A 3070-nucleotide genomic window follows, 5' to 3' on the forward strand; every position below is an offset into this window, starting at 1 on the left:
TCCTAACCACATAGGATGGTCTGAAATTAAAACTTCCTAACTAAAAGTGAGTCATGGGGAGTAGTCATGTCCTAGGCCAGTATCTCCCTTGACAAAGGTCAATTTTTACCTTAATTGAGTCTGTCTATTGTCTTTTTGCATCTAGGATATTAAACTTTTGAAATATCAGAATAATTTCCTGGGCTAAGTAAAGTGGGGATAACAAAGTTATCTCCGTTAAAGAAAACCTTTTATGCCTGAAGTTTTTTCTGAAAGAAAGTGTTTATTGAGCCAAATGCTAGCCCAAAAGGACAGGTTCTGGAGCATGCAGTCTAAACCACCAGCAGCACAGCTAGAGGGGGAAGGCAACATGTCTTCTGTCCTGGAATTGATGAACTCTTTTATATATTACTAGAGGCCCAGTGCACAAATTCATGCACAGGTGGGGTCCGGACAGCCCAGCCCCAATCAGGGTGGATTGGGGCTGGGCCAGCTCGGGGGAGGGGACAAGGGTGATTGGCCAGTGGGCCCACCCCCGATTGGGGCAAGTGGCCAATTGAGGGCTGGCAGGGCCAGCTGTGGGGAGGGGCTGTAGGTGGTGGGCCAGCCAGCCCCACCCCTGATTGGGTTTGGGGGGCCGATCTGGGGTGGGGCCGGGTGGGAGGAGGGGGCTGCAGGAGGTTGGCTGGGCAGCCCTGCCCCCTATTGGGTGGGGGGAAATCAGGGATGGGGCGCCTAGGAGGGCAAGGAGGAAGGGCCTTGGGGGGTTTGGCCAGCTGCCCTGACCTCGATTGGGGTGGGAGAGGCTGATCAGGGGTAGGGCCAGCCAGGGGGAGGGGCCGCAGGCTCTGCCCCCGCATCAGGTGGGTTCGCTGGCCGCAGTGGACGTCATAGCGACCGGTCATTCTGGCCATTATGGCATTACAGTCACTGGCTTTTTATATATAGATGTTTCAGGGAAGAAAGATGTAACTTGTTTTGAAAGAATTTACGTTGGCTACAGATAAGGAGGTGGGAAAAGGTGAAGGGGGGGCAGTTCTAGAATAGATGTACAGTCCTTAAGGAAGAAATATTTACCACTTTTGATTGGTGCTGGACAAGTTCTGCAAGTTCATGCATAAGCAGTATGTTGCGGTGTCTAGTGGTCCATTACTTCTTTTCAGATAACCCCCTGAAGTTGATTCAAAGCTCCAAGGTACATTCAGGAATGTGAGCACTCTATTGTTAGTTAGCCCACAGCTGGCTAAATACTCTTGTCTTTTCTCTCACTCTCCTGCCTGCAGTAATTTAATTTAGCACACCTTAGAATTTTTCTAGTCACCTTTATTGTGAAGTTGTTCTGAAGATCACTGACTCAGTCCATATACATACCAAACAGTTAGTGTTAGCTATGTGGGTCTGTATGGGCAAGTGGCAGGTGAAGGCTTTAATGGTCCCATGTTCATCACAGACACAGGACAGCTTTTCAATAACCTGGACAGGGTACTGTGTTGGAGAGAGATAGCTGGCAGTCTGCCTGGATGAACATGGCATTGTCAGATAGACAGTGTTGGGAAGATCACATGGGAAGGACATCTCACAGAGCAGAAGCAGGATTTTAGAGCATCAAGTATATTTACTCTTGTCTTTCTATTTACCTGCAGTGCTGGCCAGCTTAAAGATCTGGATGGGAAACTGTTTCCTGGCTGGGTGACTCATCTGTCTATGTGTACAGATAGAGATTTGTCTGGCTTCCTGAGTGTCTACCTGTCTACATGGAGGAGTGGGGTGGGGTGGAGGGGTGTCTGTTGTCTTTTTGGCCAGGGGTCTGCATGTCTACACACACAGGGGTTTGTCTGAGGGTCTTATGAAGCTGGGAGTCAGTCTATCTGGAGCTCATTTTTCCAGTTGAATCAGTCTACTTGGAGGTTCATGAGTCTGTTTGGCTAGGAGCTGGTATGTCTGCCTGGGTCAGTCTATTTGTCTATAAGGCTAGAGATCTGTCTTGCTGGATACCGATTTGTTTGCCAAGATGACAATGTGTCCATCTACTCAAGGGTTGGGGATCTATCTGGCCAGGGATCTGTGTGAACCGCAAGGAAACAGTCTGGTTGGGGAGGGTCTTTCTCTCTGGCTGGGCTCTAAATAGGATCTGACTTACTAGAGATCAGTCATCTGTCCAGATGAGGGTCCACCCATTCATCTGGTTTGAGGTGACTGTCTAGTTTGGAATTTAACTAACCAATTGGCTTGAAGTCCACTTATCTCTCTGGCTGAGGATAGTCTCACTGTAGAAATGGGAGTCCATCTGTCCAATTAAGGGTCATTGGGGTCCTATTTTTCTGAGGGGCTGGAGGTCCCTCTGGCTAGTAGGAAGTCTGTTTGAAGGATCTGCTGATCTACAATGTATGCCTAGCTGGGAGGTAGTCAGGATTCTGTCTGGCTCATGATGCTCATGTTGACTGCCTGGGAGTTGACCTGATTGTCTTCTCATCAGGAGGTACAGCAATTTGTCTGCCAAAATGTGGGTTCTGTGTAGTTAGTGACTTAGTGGAGTTTGTCCACCTGTCTGGAGGTCCACCTATCTGCCTGGTTGTGAGTCTAGCCGGCTGATTGGGGTATCTGTGTATTGAAGGGTCTGTCTATGTGACTGTTGTCTATTTGGCTGGGAATCCATCTAGCTAGCTGGGAGTCTGTCTGCCCACCGGGGGGAAGGCATATCTGGCTAGCTAAGAGGATGCCTATGTGTCCATCCAGCTGCGTGAACTGTCCCTCTGAAAGTCTACTGGTATGGCTATCTGCCTGTCCAGCTTGGGGATCTATCTCTCTCTCTCTACTCATCTGAAGATCTTTTTCACCTGTCTAAAATCATCCTACTTGCCCTAGCTGGTTTGGCTCAGTGATAGAGCATCGGCTTGGCGGACTGAAGGGTCCCAGGTTCAAATCTGGTTAAGGGCACATGCCCGGGTTGAGGGCTCAATCCCCAGTAAGGGGGCATGCAGGAGGCAGCCGATCAATGAATCTCTCATTGTTGAAGGTTTCTGTCTCTCTCTCCCTCTCCTTTCTTCCTCGAAACAAATAAAAAAATTAATAATTAAAAAAAAAAAAAGCT

The sequence above is a fragment of the Myotis lucifugus genome, unplaced genomic scaffold, assembly GCF_000147115.1.
Source record: "Myotis lucifugus unplaced genomic scaffold, Myoluc2.0 scaffold_19, whole genome shotgun sequence".
NCBI lineage: Eukaryota > Metazoa > Chordata > Mammalia > Chiroptera > Vespertilionidae > Myotis > Myotis lucifugus.